We start from the raw sequence: 19,817 nt of genomic DNA, 5'->3' as shown, positions 1-19,817 counted from the left end.
ACCTTGAAATTCTGAGCAATCATCTGAAGAAGGGTCTCGTCCCGAAACGTCATCCATTCCTTCTCTCCAGAGATGCTGCCTATCCCGCTGAGGTACTACAGCTTTTTTATAATCACATGTCAGAGATTGAAGAAGTGGATTGCCGGCAGTCATATGACCTGTAGCCCATTTTCCCCTTTTAAGTCAGTGGATAACAAAGCAGATTGCAACTAATCATATTTCTTGTCTATTTTGCTACTTCCTGTATCTGTGGTTAGACACAACATGCTGGAGTAACTCAGCGGGACAGGCAGCATCCCTGGATAGAAGGAATGGGTGACGTTTCGGGTTGATACCCATCAGACCCTTCTTTTTGTAACTGTGGTAATCTTTGCTCAAGTTACAATTGAAAGAAAGATGAAATGATTATTTACAATACTAAATTCAATTAGCTTAAAAAAAATTCACAAAGCACCTGAATAGTTCAAAGTGATAAAACCAATGTAATATCAAGATAGATCAGCAATACTATGCATATGTTTATATCTTTAAATTGTAATTTAAATAGCAAAAATTGAAAACTATTTGTAAAGTGAACAGGAAATTCTACAAATGACAATACAGAAAACTAAAACTAAAATTATAACTATTATTTTTGATGTAAATTGTAAACGTTTTACAACAAAGAGACTTGCTTCCTAAAATCTTGTATTTCCCTAGAATATACTGTATTGAACTGTTACGTTGGGGGAAACAATTATTAATGCACTCCCAAGAAAGCAGAGTCTGTTCCAATACAAAACAGATCACTTTTGGAACCTGTAAGTTATTGCAAATCGGGCTATTGAAAAGAACATAAATGTTTCCAAATATACCACTTTGTTGATATAGAAGGAAGACAACAAATGCTGGAGTAACTCAGTGGGTGAGGCAGCATCTCTGGAGAGAAGGAATGGGTGACGTTTCGGTTTGAGACCCTTCTTCAGACTGATGTCAGGGGAGTGGGCTGGACATAGTTAGAATGCAGTTGGAGACAATAAGACTGGTGGAAGAACTGGTAAGGGGGAGGGGATGGAGAGAGAGGGAAAGCAAAGGCTATTTGAAGTTAGAGAAGTCAATGTTTATATTGCTGGGGTGTAAGCGACCCAAGCAAAATATGAGATGCTGCTCCTCCAATTTGCACTGTGCCTCACATTGACAATGGAGAAGATCCAGGGCAGAAAGGTCAGGTTGGGAATGGGAGGGGAAGTTAAAGTGTTGAGCAACTGGGAGATCAGGTAGGTTAAGACAGACTGAGCGGAGATGTTCAGCGAAATGATCGCCGAGACTGCGCTTGGCCTCGCCGATGTACAATAGTTGACACCAGGAACAGCGGTTACAGTAGATGAGGTTGGAGGAGGTGCAAGTGAACCTCTGCCTCACCTGGAAAGACTGCCGGGGCCCTTGGAGGGGGGAGGTAAAGGGACAGGTATTGCTTCTCCTGTGGTTGCAGGGGAAAGTACCTGTGGAGGGACTGGTTTGGGTGGGAAAGGACCAGTTGACCAGGGAGTTGCGGAGGGAACAGTCTCTGCGGAAAGCTGAAAGGGGTGGAGATGGGAAGATGTGGCCAGTAGTGGGATCCTGTTGAAGGTGGCAAACATGTTGGAGGATTATATGCTGTAAGTGACGGCTGACGGGGTGGAAGGTGAGGACAAGGGGAACTCTGTCCTTGTTACGAATAGGGAGAGGGGGTGCAAGAGTGGAGCTGCAGGATATCGAGGAGACCCTCATCTATAGTGGAATAGGGGAACCTCTTTTTCCTAAAGAATGAGGACCTCCGATGACCTGGTATTGGAAAACCTCATCCTGGATGCAGATGTGGTGTAGACGGTGGAATTGGGAGCTGGGGATAGTCTTTACAGGAAGCAGGGTGGGAGGAAGTGTAGTCTAGATAGCTATAGGAGTATATTACTCTGTTGATATAGTCAGGGTAGAATCATAGAAAGATTACAACACAGCAGGAGGCTATTTGGCATATCATACCGAAGTAATTCACTTCCCACAGCCTTATCTTCGTGATCATGAAAACTTTAATACAATCTATATTAATTCAAATCCCTCTTGAAGGACATAATGGCATTTGCCCACCACAATTGCAGACATCATGACCTTTTTATTTCTGGATATCTGGAGCAAAACATTTGCACAAGTAGGGAATGAAGACCAAGTATGAAAAACAATATGAACTTTTATTTTGCAGCTCAACAGCACACATGTCTTAATCCTTCATTTCAGAGATGGAGCTGAATTTAAAGTTAGATGCCAAAACTAAAGAGTTTACTTACTGAAATTTGCAGTCTTTAAACAGCATGCAGAACACTAGATAGACACAAAAAGCTAGAGTAACTCAGTGAGACAGGCAGCATTTCTGGAGAGAAGGAATGGGTGACTTTTCAGGTTGAGACCCTTCTTCAGACTGCTCTTGAATCCAGAACTCTAGGATTTTAAAATTTAGGTCGGCAACTGTGTGGGATTTCACTCTCATATTTTTGAATTTAATAATTAAACTAATAAACTCGATATTTCCACTAGAATTGTCTATCATAATACGCTTTTTGCTTTTTTTGAATCTTCTTGCCCATCCTCTTATATTCCAGTTTTCTCTTTTTAATTATGAATATCACTGCAAAGCTATAAATTCTAATGACTTAACAATCTTATTGCTCTTCAGCAATCAGAAAGGCAATTATTCCCCTTCTTCAGATTGTGTATGACCTCCAGAAATAAAAAGCTCATGATCACTGCAGTGTAAGATTAATGCACCAAATAGATAGCTAGATTTTAGCAAAGATTCTTCACAAGATCCAACAACGTGCAGCTCCATTAACGTGTCTCCAAAGAGGTTACTCTACCCATCATGCCTCTTTCAGTGCCATCCAAACTCTGGTGCATGGTTGGCATTTGACTGCATGTGTAGGAAACATAGAAACATAGAAATTAGGTGCAGGAGTAGGCCATTCGGCCCTTCGAGCCTGCACCGCCATTCAATATGATCATGGCTGCAGGAACTGCAGATGCTGGTTTAAACCGAACATAGACACAAAATGCTGGAATAACTCAGCGGGACAGGCAGCATCTCTGGAGAGAAAGAATGGGTAACGTTTCAGGTCGCGACCCTTCTTCACCTCACCCATTCTTGCCAGGAGGTTAAACCATGTACTAACTCTCAACCATTCAACCTTGAATTATTGCAATCTTTTCATGCCTATTGACCAACCATTTGCAGATTCATCTTCTAATCTGCAGTCACCCCAATCTAAAGAATCTGAATCTGAGTTGGTGACTGCAATCAACTCCATGTAACCTTCTAACATCTTTGCTGCCAGGGCCTTCCCAGTTATTATACCTTGCCTTGTTGAAGCAAGAAAGGAAATGGTGAAGTCTTCTTCTTTCGTGTGGTGTGCACAGCCTAAAGTTGTTGGACAACTTGTTCTATTTGATCTTCCGTTTGTGCACGTCAAGTTGATTGCATTAGTCGAAACAGGGCGGACCACGTGAAGGTTGCAATCTTTCACCCCAATGGTGAAGTAAATGTGCAGATAAGATAAAAGCATACTTTTAAACCAAATGATTGTGCAATTGGGGGAAGAGGGATATGAAAAGGAAACTTAGAGGGAGGAAGTTTGAAATATAAACTGAAAATGCTGGCAATGCTCAGCATGTCAGAAAATAGCTGAGGAAAGATAATCAAACTTAATGTTTCATGTTAAAGACCATATGTCAGAAATCGGATTGGGATGCTGAATTTCTAGGTCTCTGTATGTACAGCAGGGCAGGAAGCTTTTGAGACATACCCTCAATAAGGGATACGTATCAGTAACAGAAGAAGTCAATGCCAGGAATATGGCTACAAGAACATGCATGCATGACAGAAAGAAATTCAGCAGTCTGATATGTTTTCAAAAATTGAATGAGCTCATCTTCATAAGGCAGGGCCTACCAATAGCACTGCCCCTGCTTGACTTACTGCATTTCAATTACATTCCCAAGGGAAGGGTTGCATGACCAATACATCTCTGTTTTATTTTTTTCTTGCACCTTTACAAGAAGAGTAGACAATAGACAATAGGTGCAGGAGTAGGCCATTTGGCCCTTCGAGCCAGCACCGCCATTCAATGTGATCATGGCTGATCATCCCCAATCAGTATCCCGTTCCTGCCTTCTCCCCATATCCCCTGATTCCACTATTTTAAGAGCCCTATCTAGCTCTCTCTTGAAAGCATCCAGAGAACCTGCCTCCACCGCCCTCTGAGGCAGAGAATTCCACAGACTCACCACTCTCTGTGAGAATAAGTGTTTCCTCGTCTCCGTTCTAAATGGCTTATGCCTTATTCTTAAACTGTGGCCCCTGGTTCTGGACTCCCCCAACATCGGGAACATGTTTCCTGCCTCTTGCGTGTCCAAACCCTTAACAATCTTATATGTTTCAATGAGATCCCCTCTCATCCTTCTAAACTCCAGAGTGTACAAGCCCAGCTGCTCCATTCTCTCAGCATATGACAGTCCCACCATCCCGGGAATTAACCTTGTAAACCTACGCTGCACTCCCTCAATAGCAAGAATGGCCTTCCTCAAATTAGGGGACCAAAACTGCACACAATACTCCAGGTGTGGTGTCACTAGGGCTCTGTACAACTGCAGAAGGACCTCTTTGCTCCTATATCCAATTCCTTTGCTCCTATATTCGACATCTATAGTGAAAGAGGGGAACCCTCTTTTCCTAAAGAATGAGGACCTCCGATGACCTGGTATTGGAAAACCTCATCCTGGGTGCAGATATGTCGTAGACGGTGGAATTGTGAGCTGGGGATAGAGTCTTTACAGGAAGCAGGGTGGGAGGAAGTTTAGTCTAGATAGCTATGGGAGTCTATTACTCTGTTGATATAGTCAGGGTAGAATCATAGAAAGATTACAGCACAGCAGGAGGCTATTTGGCATATCATACCGAAGTAATCTGATAGTGAATAGGCGCTACCATCCAATCTTTCATTTTCAGCCACCAGTTTAGCTTCTGCCACAATTTTTGAAGCTAGAATTGAGGCTGGTTTTCACATGACATTAGAAGCATAGAAACATAGAAAAATAGGTGCAGGAGTAGGCCATTCGGCCCTTCGAGACAGCACCACCATTCAATATGATCATGGCTGATTATCTAAAATCAGTACTCCGTACCTGCTTTTCCCCCATATCCCTTGGTTCCTTTAGCCCCAAAACCTAAATCTAACTCGAACTCTCTCTTGAAATTAGGCACATGTGTATATAAGCCAGGGTGCAGAATGGGTTTTCTCAGCGGGTCTCTGACCTGAAATGTTAACTCAGCTTCTCTTTTGACTTACTGAATGTTTTTATTTTCCAACATTTCTCGTTTTAATTTTGGGTTTCGAGCATCTGTCATTTTTCTTTTTGATTTGCAGAGAATGGTTAATGTTCTCAAATCCATTTGGAGTACAGCTCCTAAAAAAAACATCGCAGCATCACAAGGTCTCATTTTCCAAATTCAGTCCTTGTAGTAACATTATCTTCATGAGAATTGACTAATTTCCAGAGCATGAGTGCTATATTAAATGATATCAAGAGATTTTAATCGACAAATGCCAATGCAGATATTTGGCCTTCAAAACCTCCCTGACTGTCAGCTGGAAAATAAACTTGAACTATTACTTTAAAAAATCTATTTTTATATTAAGTTGGATTTAAATAACCTTCAAAATAATTTGATATGAACGATGCAGCCTCGTAAAAATTGGCTTTTTACAATGTTTATTCAGGTTACTTTCATGAGATGAACCAAGTGTAAATCGCCCCCGAATATCCTTGGTTTCTCTGAACTATGTTCAATTGAGCAGAAAACCCCCCAAAGCTGCTCAATTGCAGAGGTGAAAAGAGATGTGGGGGGGGGGTCAAATTAACTAACACGGTCATTAAGCAGACTGGATAGGATCAGCTGATGTTGGCGCACTCCCTCCAGTTTTCCTTTCCTTTTAAGGAGCAGGTGCAGCTGAACTATCATTGTTTGAAGATAGACACAAAATGCAGGCAGCATCTCTGGAGAGAAGGAAAGGGTGATGTTTAGGGTCGAGACCCTTCTTCAGACTGAGAGACAGAGGAGAGGGAAACTGGAGATAGGAAGGGTGCAAAGAGATTGTTAGGTGCGAAACCGACAGATCAAAGCAGATGATGATCAAGGAAATGTGGAATGATTCATTGTTGACTGAGGGGAAAACACCATGAGGCATTCAAACAGTAAAATGAATCAGTGAAAGACAGTGAAGATCGTGGGAGAACTAAGGTCGGGGAGACAGAGAGAGGGAAAGCAAGGATTATTTGAAGTTAGAGAAATCAATATTCATACTGCTGGGTTGTAAGCAAAATATGAGGTGTTGTTCCCCCATTTTGCCTTTGGTCTCACTCTGACAGTGGAGGAGGCCTTGGACAGAAAGGTCAGTATGGGAATGGGAAGGGGAGTTAAAGTGTTTAGCTACCGGTTCGATACTGGGTCACAGTATCAGTCTCAAACTTGTCCAGCTCTTTGGTAGACACAAAATGCAGGAGTAACTCAGCGGGACAGGCAGCATCTCTGGAGAGAAAGAATGGATGACATTTTGGGTCGAGATGTTTCTTCAGACTGATGTCAGGAGAGTGGGTGGTACAGAGATAAAATGTAGTCGTAGACAGTAAGACTGGCAGAAGAACTGGGAAGGGGATGGAGAGAGAGCTACTTGAAGGGCTACTTGAAGTTTGAGTTCATACCGCTGGGGTGTAAGCTACCCAAACAAAATATGAGGTGCTGTTCCTCCAATTTGTGCTGGGCCTCACTCTGACAATGGAGGAGGCCTAGGACAGAAAGGTTAGTGTGGGAATGGGAAGGGGAGTTAAAGTGTTGAGCAACCAGGAGATCAGGTAGGCATAGGCGGACCTAGCGGATCGCTGAGCCTGTGCTTGGTCTCGCCGATATATAGCAGTCCACACCTGAAACAGCGGATACAGTAGTAGAGGTTGGTGAAGGTGCCAGTGAACCTTTGCCTCATGACTGTCGGGGTCCTTGGACAGAGTCGAGAGGGGAGGTAATGGGACAGGTGTTGCATTTCCTGCGGTTGCAGGGGAACGTACCTGGGGAGGGAGTGGTGTGGGTGGGGAGGGACGAGTTGACCAGGAAGTTGCGGAGGGAACGATCTCTGCGGAAAGCAGAAAGGGATGGAGATGTGGCTAGTAGTGCAATATTGTCCAGCTCTTTACCTGACAGTAAGGACTGCGAAATGTGCCACTATACAACCCCACATAAATTCTTGGACTTCTGCACACTCTTTTACTGATGCATCCCATAATGACTTAAGGGCCTGTCCCACTTGGGGGTCATTTGTGCGTCATTTACGTGATAGGCCGGTAGCGAAAATCGTCTAGCAGTACGACAGTCGCGCACCTCGTGCTCTTGAGGGCCCTGCTTCTTTTTGGAGCCATTTGCGATGTCGTTCGCACTTAGTCCAATCTCCGTGGCAAGGATTTTCCCAGTGAGAATATTTCAAAACTATGCGCGCTTTATACCCGGGTGGTCACGTGGTGCATCGCTCAAATGATGCACAAATGGCGGCCGACGACATATGGGCGGCCCATGGTTATGGACTTTGACGCATGGTGACACATAATAAATTAGCATAGGCAATGTTCGTGCGTCACCGTGCGTAACCATGTGTCACCACGAGCTATACGTATGCCGTCAGTACGTCAGCGTGCGCAAGAGATACGTCACGCAGGAGGCGCATGAGGATTTTGAGCATTCCAAAATCCTGGGGCGTCATGCGTTACCACGTATCACTGCATACGCCACCACTCGCCCGTCACAACGCCCCAACCAATTTTTAGGATGTCGCGTAAATGACGCGCAAATGATGCCCGTGGGACAGGCCCTTTAAGCTTCTTGGCATGTGCTGAAAGTCACAAAACCAGTTCTCTCAAATGCTCAAGGCTAATACCACCCCAATCCCGGTACACAAAGAAAAAAAATGTTTTTAATGCATAATGTTTAATGCATAGGAAATGCTTGACACTCAAATTGCATTTTATTACTGAAGAATGAGAGAATAAAAATATTCCAGAAATAAAAAGGCGCAAACTCATTTTAGAAACCCAAAACTGCTGAACATGGAAATCTGAAATCGAAACAGATAAACTGGAAACTCCCAGCCGCTGATACAAAATCTGCGGGAAGAGAAACAGACTTAATGGTTCAAGTCGAGGACTCTTCGTCAGAAACAGGGAAGGGAGTAAAAAACAAGTTGGTTTCAAGTTGAAAGGTAGAGAAGAGGTGGATTGGACAAAGTGATATGCCAAATAGGGTGAAGCCAGGGTTTCCATGGGGCTAAGGTCACTTTGTTGTAGACATCAGGAGCTACATATGTTGCAATCTTGCATGGAACAGAAAGTTCTCCAGGGATGCTGCCTGACCCATTGAGTTATTCCAGCATTTTGTGTCTTTCCTTGGTGAACTAGCATCAATGCTGTTAAGGGTCATGCGATTCATTATATATTTTCCCCTTACATTTGACCTCTCAAAGTGCAACACCTGTCACTTGCTCGGATTAAACGCCATCAGCAATTTATCTGTCCACTTTTGCAGCTGATCTCTATCCCACTGTATAACTTGACAGCCTTCCTCACAGTCTGCGATCCCAGCAATCTTGGTGTCATCTGCAACCTTACTGACCAACCCATTTACGTTTACATCCAAGTCATTTATATATATCACAAACTGCAGAGGTCCCAGCACAGATCCCTACTGAACTCCACTGGTCACTGACCTCCAGCCTGAATATTGTCCTTCCACCACAACCCTCTGTCTTTTTCCATAAGCCAGTTCAGAGCCACTTTGTGTCATGCAGCAGTGTAACTGGCCATTCAACCCTCTATGTCCAAGCCGACCATCAAGCAACCAATTACATCAATCCCATTTTATTCTTCTCATGTGGAAAATTATAGTTGTGGTCAACAGGATCACCCTGTGAACCAAACAAGGGATTTATTTTAGTTGACTGGGTCTACAATCTGAACAACATCCTATTTCAGAGAGAAAATAAAATAAAAATATTAAACTATTTTATTTTTTTTAAATAATGAAAATCACAGAAAAAAGAACATTATGGTTACCCCTTACATGTAGCCCTGTGCAAACTTGTTAAATTGCCAGAAGCTGCAGACTCCGCGGAATATTATATTTAGTTTGCAAATTCTATGCATTCCAAGTAATAAAGCCAGAATATCAGCCAGAATAATGATATTGTTGATTCTTGTGCCAAGATTTCAACGTAAGTGGAACACTATGTAGCTAGTTCTGGGTTAACGCCTCAAACTGGTCCGTGACTGTGCGGATTGATTTTAAAACCTTCATCAAAGTTAATTGCCTCTGCCTCTCTATCAACTGTGGCCAGCTTTCAAGCACCCACCTGGACTCCCTATCATCATGCAATTCACCACGGCCAAGATCATTCTTTTTTTTATCTGCTTCACATCCAATGACAGCAGCAGCAAAGAATAATAGATTCATTTTTACTCCAGTTTAGTTTAGTTTAGTTTAGAGATACAGCATGGAAACAGGCCCTTCGGGCACCGAGTCCTCGCCGACCAGCGATCCCTGCACATTAACGCAATCCCAGGGACAATGTACACCAAGCCAATTAACCTACAAACCTGTACGTCTTTGTAGTGTGGGTGAAAGCCCACGTGATCACGGGGAGAGGGTACAAACTCCGTACAGACAGCACTGATAGTCGGGATCGAACCCGGGTCTCCAGCGCCGCAAGAGCTGTTAGCCAACAAATCTACCGCTGCATCACCGTGCCTTCAGGTCAAGTGTTTAGCTCATATTAGCACTGCATATCTCCATATTTATTTTCTTATGCATTGCCCTTTGCACATATCTATGGATAAAAATACTGGTAAAGATTCTGACATCCAAAGACTTCCCACCAGGTATGCAGGATAGTTTTCACGGAGCCTGGATTTCTGTAGACAGAAGCTGTCACCACCGACTCTAAATGGGCTGCAATGAGATTCAGTCAATAGACAATATAGACAATAGACAATAGGTGCAGGAGTAGGCCATTCGGCCCTTCGAGCCAGCACCACCATTCAATGTGATCATGGCTGATCATCCACATTCAGTACCCCGTTCCTGGCTTCTCACCATATCCCCTGACTCCACTTTCTTTAAGAGCTCTATCTAACTCTCTCTTGAAATCATCCAGAGAATTGGCCTCCACTGCCTTCTGAGGCAGAGAACCCCACAGATTCACAAATCTCTGGGTGAAAACATTTTTCCTCATTTCCGTTCTAAATGGCCTACCCTTTACCCTTAAACTGTGGCCCTTATTTCTGGACTCCCCCAACATCGGGAACATGTTTCCTGCCTCTAGTGTGCCCAATCCCTTAATAATCTATCAATAAGATCCCCTCTCATACTTCTAAATTCCATAGTGTACAAGCCCAGCCACTCCATTCTATCAACATATGATAGTCCTGCCATCCCGGGAATTAACCTCGTGAACCTACGCTACACTCCCTCAATAGCAAGAATGTCCTTCCTCAAATTTGGAGACCAAAACTACACACAATACTCCAGGTGTGGTCTCACTAGAGCTCTGTACAACTGCAGAAGCAGCTCTCTGCTCATATACTCAAATCCTCGTGTTATGAAGGCCAACATGTCATTAGCTTTCCTCACTGCCTGCTGTACCTGCATGCTTACTTTCACTGACTGATGAACAAGGACCCCCAGATCAGTCGTGCAGTGGCCTCAAAATTTCATAGGATCTGCAAATACTTCTCAGGTTGAAGGTAGATGGAAGTTTGAAGAAGATTGGGGTGGGTGAGGGGGTTGCAAGGGGGTGCAGTGGAGTTAATAGCTCGGCTATTGCTGTGAACGGACACAAAGTGTTGGAGTAACTTAACAAGTCAGGCAACCTCTCTGGTAAACATGGATAGGTGACTTCTCAGGTCAGAACCCATCCATGGTGTGGTTTGTTGCTGGGGTTGCATTGTAGGCTGAAGCCTAGTCTGGCAGGACCACTTTAACCAGTGCTGAAGCCGGCCTGCTACTGCACAAGTATATTGCACCATTGGTGATTCATGCATGTCATCCAAAACTCCACCACTGATCACCACTCAACACAAGCCAAGGTCCTCTCTGCAGCAGCCCATCAGTCAAGTGGAGGACCATTAGGAAAAGCACCAAAGTCATTACATTTGCCAATGTCTTCTCATGTTTGATTTTATTAATTACAATTGCATAATATAAATAAAAATAATAAAAATCCACAGCATACAAAAGGGTGTCCAAGTTCCAAGCAACTTATTTTCAGTGGTGGGAGAATCAGCCACCAAAGATCAGGGATGTAATTTAATTACTAAATTATTGAAAACAAAGAGCCATTAGTTGTATTTACGATAAGTTCTGAGAGGCAGTGCATTAGTTTGATAAGGTAACAAAAGTAGATTCAATGGCAACTTTCAAAATAGAGTTTGATAGGTAACTAGGTATCATTGTTTGAAAATAAGTTTCACAATTTAAGAAGAAGAGGCATTTTTCTCTCTCAGAGGGTCATGAGTCTTTGGAACCTTCGAACTCAAAGGGTGGTGGAACTACCAGGTAGATAAAAAGATTGTTGATATATTATAGAGGTCAATAGATTCTTGATAAGCAAATGTGATAAATGGATACCAACAGTAAATGGAAAGGCAGTTAAGCCAATATCAGACAAGCTGGAGCAGCTTGATGGGCAGATTAACCTGCTCTTGCTTCTGATCTGTACCATCATATGTTTAGACTTTAGCCTTTTGGGATACAACATGGAAGCAGGCCCTTCGGCCCACCGAGTCCAAGCTCACCAGTGATCACCCCATAGGCTAACACTATCCTACACGCAAGAGAAAATTTACCATTTTTATCAAAGCCAATTAACCTTTAAAACTGTACGTCTTTGGAGTGTGGATGGAAACAGGAGCACCCGGAGAATGAGAGACCTGGTGTAGATATTGGCAATGGAGGAGGTAGAGGAAAGAAGGAAACTAGGTGACAGGGTGGGGGAGGTGGAAAGATTTGCATATGCGAGAGGGATGCGTCGGAAAGTTTGGTAGATGAGAAGGGGAGGGGGGGGGGGGGGGGAGTGTACTTGAAATTGGTGAATTCAATGTTTGTGCCATTGGGTTGTAGTCTACCCAGGCTGAATACAAAGTGGTATTCTGGCAGTAAAGGAGGCTGAGGCCAGAAAGGTCAATACAGAAATAGGAAATGGAATTACTGTAGCTAGCAACCAGGAGCTCCAACTAACCTAGACGGACAGAGAACAAACGTTCAGTAAAACAGCCACCGAATCTTCGCAATGTCTCAACAATGTAGAGTGAGCATTCTGTTGAGTGATTTGATTAAAATAATCCTTTGATTCAACTTTCTGGCTGCAACAGAATTGTATTGTTAAATATATTTCCAGAATATAATTATGAACAATGAACGCCAATGCCAGCAATGAGATAATTACCTTAACCCACTGCTGAGTGTTGTAAACAGCAAAAACATCCTATTCAGCTTTACTCTCTTTTCAAAACAATCCTTTATCCTATTTCAAGCCCCATTCCCTGTAAATAAATTATATAGATGGCTGCTGTCCAATTTGTGGAAATTAAATAATTTGATTTGGATAAATACTACGTGCAAGCGTAATAACACAACATTAAGGCCATTTACTATTCTTTAATATTATTACATGTTAAAACAATCGCTATAACAAAATCAATTGTGTACTACCTCCTCTGTATTTGCTAGGTTATAGTTGGAGGCAGAGTCTTCAATCATGATCAATGGGATGGCTTCTGTTACTTGGAGTGAGATATTTAAATTACCAGCATGTCCTTTACCAGTCAACTCATAGACAATTGCATACAAACCAGGGAACTGCCATTCTGTACGAGCAAATTCAAGACATGAAAAAGATGTAAAGAATAAAAAAGACATAAAATGAAGGAGTAATATCAAATGACGCAATGTCATCCATCCGTGTTCTCTAGGAATGCTGCCTGACCCATTGAGGTACTCCAGCCCTTTGTATATTTTCTTTGTAAACCGGCATCTGCAGTTCCTTCTACATGTAACAAATATACGTGCACATGTCAGTTCATGGCCTGATTTACTTGAGTTGTTCATTTCATCTTTTAACAATTCATTTTTCTTGAATCAAAGGAATTATGTGAAAACAGGTCCTAATATATCTCAAAGTGGAATGATCAAATATAAAAAAAGAATGGAGTGAGCAGGATGAGACTCATCCTTGATTATGCTGGTGGCCTTGCCGAGGCAGAGTGGAGTATAGATGGAGTCAACGGCTTTGTGAAACACTTTTGTTGTGTTCTAACCAGTCAAACTGAATACATGATTACAATCAAGCCATTCACAGTGTACAGATACATGATAAAGGGAATAACGTGAATAACATTTCGTGCAAGATAAAGCCAGTAAAGTCTGATCAAAGATAGTCCAGGGGTCTCCAATGAAACTGGAGAGCAGTTCAGGACTGCTCTCCAGTTGTGGTAGGATGGTTCACTTGGATAACAGCTGGGAAGAAACTGTCCCTGAATCTGGTGGTGTGCATTTTCGCACTTCTACACCTTTTGCCCGATTGGAGAGGGGAGAAGAGGGAGTGGCAAGGGTGCGACTTATCCTTGATTATGCTGCTGGTCTTGTCAAGCCAGCGTGAGGTATAAATTGAGTTAATGGATGAGAGGTTGGGTGTGTGATGGTCTGGGCTGCATCCACAATTCTTTGTAATTTCTTGCAGTCTTGGATGGAGCTGCTCCCAAACAATGTGCATCCCGATAAATAGTTGTCATTTATTACCCTATGTGTGAATATTGTTAAGATCTTGCTGCAAACAAAAATGGGCTGCTTCGTGAGCTAAGGATTTGCAAATAGAATTAAAGTCATAGTCATACAGCATGGAAACAGGACCTTCGGCCCATGCCGACCAACATGTCCCATCCAAATCCACCTGCCTGCATTTTGCCCATATCCCTCTTAACTTATCCTATCCATGCACCTGGCTAAATGCTTCTGAAACATTGTGATACTACCTGCCTTAATTACCTCCTCTAGCAGCTTATTCCATACACCCACCATCCTTTGTGAAGAAAGGTTAACCCTCAAGTTCCTATTAAATCAGCCAGCAGCTCAACAACTTTCTTGACTTGACTTAAATCTTTCCCTCATGACTTTAAACCTTTGTCTCTGGTTCTTGATTCTTCTACTCTGGGCAAAAGAATCTGTGTGTTTACTTGATCTATTCCTCTCGTGATTTTATACACCTCTATAAGATCACCCCTATCCTCCGTGCTCCAAGGAATAAGCCTGCTCAACCACTTCCTCTAGCCCTGGCAACATCCTTGGAAATGTTCTCTGCGCCCTTTCCAGCCTGACAACATCTTTCCTATAACATGGTGCCCAGAACTGAACACAATACTCTAAATGTGATCTCACCAACGTTTTATATAACTGTAACACGACCTCCCTTCTATACTCAGTACTCACACTGATGAAGGCCAATGCGCCAAAAGCTTTTATAACCACCCTGTCTATCTGTGATGCCACGGAACTATGTAGGTACCCTCTGCTCTACAACACTCCCCAAAGCCCAACTATTCACTGTGTAGGTCCTTACCAAAATGCAGCACTTCATATTTCTCTGTATTAAATTCCATCAACCATTACTCAGCCCATTTGCCCAGTCGATCAAGGTCCAGCTGCAATTTTTGACAACCATCTTCACTATCTACAATACCACTCACTTTTATGTGAAAACTTGCTAATCAAGCCACACACGTTCTCATCCAGATGACAAATAGCAATAGGCCCAGCACCAAACCCTGAGGCACACTACTGGTCACAGGCCTCCAGTCTGAAAAGCAACCTTCCACCATCACACGTTGCTTCCTTTCATGAAGTCAATTTTATATCCATTCAACTGTCTCTCCTTGGATCCCATGCAATCTAAACTTCCAGAACAACCTACCATGTGTAACCTTGTCAAATGCCTTGCAAGACAAATTTAAAACTATATAATCATTAGCAAATATCCTTACTTCTGAGCTTACCATAGAAGGATGATCATTGATGAAGCAGCTGACAATGGCTAGGCTGAGGCCACTTCATGAGGAACTCCTGCAATCATATCATAGGGCTAGGATGATTGACCTCAACATCTAGAACCATATTCCTCTGTGCAAGGCATGACGCTCAGAACTAGTACTTTCCCTTCAATACCCATTGACTCAGTTTCATCAAGACCCCTCAAAGCCAAACACAGTTTGACATATTTTAAAACTTGATTTGTGAAATTTGCTTCACAAATCATTGAAGTAGCTCATTAGCTGCTTCACCTGTCTCATAAGGTCATAAAGTCATAAGTGAGGGGCAGAATTAAGCCATTCAGCCCATCAAATCTCCTCCGCTATTCAATCATTGCTGATCCCTCCTAACCCCATTCTCCTGCCTTCTCCCCATAATCCCTGACACCTCTTATTGCCATTGGAGAGCTGTGACCAGCTTGTCATTCCAACTTACAAATTAGTTGTATATGGAATCAACAGTAGTGGAATGCTACATTGTAAACTTCTTGATATTGTAGATATTGCTATTAAAAAAAATACTGAATGTGTTTATTTTTAAGTAAGGTAGAAACTATGATGGAGATACAATCAACAGCAGATACTTGAATTTCCAGCAAAAGGTAAACTGCTGGAAGACCGTGTAGGTTGAGCAACAACTGTGGAGGCAAAGGAATGCGTTTGTTTTGGGTTGGAACCCCACATCAGAATATGATATAAAAACATGGGCTTTTTTTTAATGGGGTAAAGGTGATTTATTGATATTAACATTTACTTATGTTCTCAGACAAGTTGCTCAATATACTTCATTCCAATGATAATATGTTTCAGAGGCAATAGCCAAATTTTCTTCTGATTTGCTTCCTGGAGATACAATTCTCACAATGCCAGAGATACAGCCTCAAATGGCAATATAGAAAAATTACCTAGTGTGGCATAAACATAGTTTGCTCCAAGCTATGTTAATAAAGTCATTGAGTCATAGAGTTTTGCAGAAAAGAAACATACCCTTCAGCTCACCATGACCATGCTGACCTTTTTGCCCATGACATCCGTCTAATTTGCCAAACAATGCCTGTATCCTTCTATGCCTTGTTTATTTAAATGCCTGTCCAAATGTCTTTAAATATAGTGATTGTATTTGACTCCACCACCTCCTATATTCATCAGTTTCAGATCAACTACGCCCTGTATGAAAAACAATTCCCCTCAAATCCATGATAAAATCCTTCCTCTCACCGTAAAATTCATGCCTCTTGATTTTGATACATGGGAAAAAGATTCTGAGTATCTATGCTTGTTATAATATGTTATACCTCTTATCAGGTCACTCGTCAACTTCCTTTATTGCAGGTATAACTAATCCATGTAACATCCAGTAAATGTCTTCAGCACACTCTTCAGCAAAGATACTCCAGCACAACCACATCCTTCCTACAGAAGGGTGACCAAAGCTGCAGACAATACTTCAAGTACAATCTAATATTTTGTAAAATAGCGATTAGTTTTGGTATTGGTTTATTATTGTCAAATATACCAAGAGACTGTGAAAAACGTTGTTTTGCATACTAAACACAAGTACATCAGGATCAGGTAGAGCAAAAAAAAATGAATCAGAGAGCAAAGTACAGTGTTGTAGTGTTACAGGTAAAATAAAAATGCAAGGGCCGCAGAAAGGTAAATTGGAAAATCAGGAAGTCATTGCTAGCATACGAGAGATTTGTTTATGTCTGATAACAGCAGAGAAAACACTGTTCTTGCATCTGCTGGGATTTGCTTTCAAGCTTTCATATCTTCTGCCCTCTGGGAGAGGAGAGAAGAAACAATGACCAAGGTGGGGGTGAATGATCTTTAATTAAGTTGGCTGCTCCCCGAGGCAGCATGAAGTGTAAATGAAGTCGCTGAGGGAGAGGACTGTGTGATGGACTGGGTTGCATTCATGACTCTCTGCAATTTCTTGTGATCTTGGTCAGAATAGTTGGCATACCATGGTGTGAATCATCCCTATGGAATGCAACATAACGTTCCAACTTTTATATTATCCCACTTGACCAATGAAGGCAAGCTGACCAGATGCCTCAGCACCATGCTACAGTATGTACCAATGTTACCATTTTCAGGGAACAAAGACTTACAGTAAACCCTATGATCCCATTGTTCATTAACTTTCCTTACTGCCCCATCACTTATTGTGTATGTAATACCTCTACTTTACTTAACAACATGAATTTCTCTGCACTTGCCAGGATTAAATTCCTTCTGTTAATGTCAGCCAATTTCCCAGTTGATCGATATTCTGCTGCACCTCAGAGAAACACCCTCACTATCATCAATACCACCAACTTTTGGGTCATCTGCAAAGTTATTAATCACGCCTCCAACGTTAAAAATCAAGTTATGAATGTATATCACAAAGCAAGGATCCCAGCACTGATTTCTGCAGTACGCTACTGGTCACAAACATCCATTTAGAAAAACACCTTCCAGTACCATCCTCTGCATCTTATCACTAAGCCAATTTTGGATCCAGTAAGCCAGCTCACCTTGGAGCCCAGGTGCCAGAGCCTTAACCCTGTAGACCAGCCTACCATATAAGGCCTTGTCAAGTGTCTTACCAATGTCTATGTAGACAATGGAGACAAAAGGAACTGCAAATGTTGGTTTACAAAATGTCTATGTAGAAAATGGCTACTGATCTGCTTTTTAGTAATCTCATCGAAAAAATTCAAATCAAGGTAGAAATGCAGGATTTTCCTCACAGAAATCCATTCTGACTATTCCTTATCAGCTCTTGCTGATATATGTACTTAAATCCAATCACCTGGGATTTTCACTAACAATATTCTATACTGCCATGTTTCTTTTATTTTCCTGATCAAATCTTTAATATCCTTTGTCGTCACTTTCCAAATTGTCTTTCTCCCTTATAGGAACATGCTGGTCCTGAACTCTTAGCAACTTTTCTTTAAATGAATTCTACCCCACACCATGACACAACCCAGTTTGTAATGAATGCAAATTCTGTCTAATGCTGTCGATAGAAAAAATCTGCAGAAGTGCGTGTTAATATTCGTTTTCCTGCGCTTCAAGTGACTTTAACTGTAATAATCAAATTGTTCTTTTTCAAACGTCTTTCAATCCCAATAACATTGGTAATCACCCCCACTCCCAATCCATCCCGCCGTATTTGATTCCAGCATAGCGAACAAACCTAGCTGTCTAAACAGTTGCGGCGGGGCGCGGGGGATAATCAACACGTTACTGGAAACTCATGCCTGTTTTTAATAAAGATGCAATGGATCAGGAATCATAAATATACAGGCGTAATACCGCCAGGTATATGCAGGAGTGCTTGTGATATGATGCCAGCAAAGGTGCATCTAAAGTTTTTTTTATCTGCTTAAGCAATTTCAGTTATTTTCGTTAAATCAATTAAGTACATTTGCCTTCCGTAACACAAAGATCGTATCACGTCGACACAGCTGGTGCGAGATGCGGTGGATCTCTCACAGTGGGTGTCGAACGCGAAATAGAAATGCGAGTGGCACCATCTGAACAAATGCAAAACCACCTGTATGAAAGGTAAACCACACCAACTCAGTGCAAGACTGCGAACAGGGCTGGAAGAGATGCGAGGGTGACAGGGAGAAGACTGATTAGCATTCTCTTAGCATATTGTTCACTAGTCTCCACTGACTCATCTGAATTATGTCGTTTCACATCTAATTCTCGTATTTTGCTACAGTTTGCAAACATGTTGATCAGCGAGCAACACACCCATGTACCCGCGCGAGTGTCGGTATCTGCGTCCTGCTTACTTCTGAAAACCCCATTTCTAGTACAATTTGTATTCTCACTTGGTAACAGTGTTTTGAACATTTTGCCTTGTGCCGCTCCCAACTCGTGGCCGAAGGCGACCTTCTAATCTGCGGATCACAATAGCATTGCAAGATTAGTTGGATTTCAGAGCAGCGACTGACCTTTCGGCAGCGATTTATTCCCGTCTGTCAAAGGTTACGAAACTGGTGTGAAAAAAAACCTGAGCGAACTGCGATCGACTCTACCCCGCCATATTCATTGGAAGCAGGAAGAGAGATGGTTAATCGTTAGAAAATCCAGTCTGCCACCGAGATGTGATCAGAGCTCGCACTAGTGGCAACACACGGCTCGGGCTTTCTAAAAATAGCAATCCAATAATCTGAGGAAACACAAAGCATGTTCAAACCACATTCAGGCAGCGGAATAAATACATCGCAACTGAGAAATAGTGTCTGTCGCGCACTTGATAAACAAGATTTGTTACAAAATGAAATAGAGGAAATGTATCCATACTCGCGTTGGATTTGCACATGTGTTGTTTATATGTATACACAACATATATGTGTGTGTGTGTGTACATATATATATATTTTATATATATATATATATATATATATATATAATACATAATACATTAATATGCACAGATTGTTTAACATACTTGTGCACTTTACTTGTCTGAAGAAGGGTCTTGACCCGAAACGTCACCCGTTCCTTCTCTCCAGAGATGCTGCCTGTCCCGCTGAGTTACTCCAGCTTTTTGTGTCTATCTTCTGTGCACTTCTCTTATTGTCGTGAGTGGCTAAATTAGCAATAGCATCCATCTAGTCATCTTTAAG

At 42.1% G+C, this 19,817-nt stretch overlaps 1 protein-coding gene across 4 annotated transcripts in view; it reads right to left on the bottom strand.

The window, feature by feature from the left end:
• The window catches only part of hdac9 (histone deacetylase 9), a 503,463-nt gene extending 484,140 nt beyond the window's left edge, over positions 1–19,323 (bottom strand). Inside the window, exon 1 of one of the 4 annotated variants that reach the window (XM_033045928.1) lies at positions 19,140–19,323. The gene's annotated coding sequence lies outside the window, so the exon portion shown is untranslated. The remainder of the gene's footprint in view (positions 1–19,139) is intronic. The other 3 variants (XM_033045918.1, XM_033045937.1, XM_033045945.1) reach the window with 3 other exon arrangements.
• Between the last annotated feature and the right edge of the window lie 494 nt (positions 19,324–19,817).

Source organism: Amblyraja radiata, chromosome 2, assembly GCF_010909765.2.
Source record: "Amblyraja radiata isolate CabotCenter1 chromosome 2, sAmbRad1.1.pri, whole genome shotgun sequence".
NCBI classification, from domain to species: Eukaryota; Metazoa; Chordata; class Chondrichthyes; order Rajiformes; family Rajidae; genus Amblyraja; species Amblyraja radiata.
This window is presented reverse-complemented; position numbering and strand designations above follow the sequence as displayed.